The following is a 213-nucleotide window of genomic DNA, read 5'->3' on the forward strand; positions in this document are numbered from 1 at the left end:
TCCCAGCAGGAACCCAATTACTGCTCGAGATCTAATTTCTGACAGGGCATCATGTGAAGCTTGTAGATGAAATTATTCTAAATCCCTATAAGTCATATCTACAGGTTTTGTGGAAGGATAGAATCCCCCAACATGATGATGGCAACTCCTCAATCTAGGACATGCACATGTCAGCAAGATTTTACATTGGTTCAATTTAGATCAGTGGCTCCC

The sequence above is a fragment of the Penaeus monodon genome, chromosome 21 (assembly GCF_015228065.2).
Source record: "Penaeus monodon isolate SGIC_2016 chromosome 21, NSTDA_Pmon_1, whole genome shotgun sequence".
In the NCBI taxonomy this organism is placed as follows: Eukaryota; Metazoa; Arthropoda; class Malacostraca; order Decapoda; family Penaeidae; genus Penaeus; species Penaeus monodon.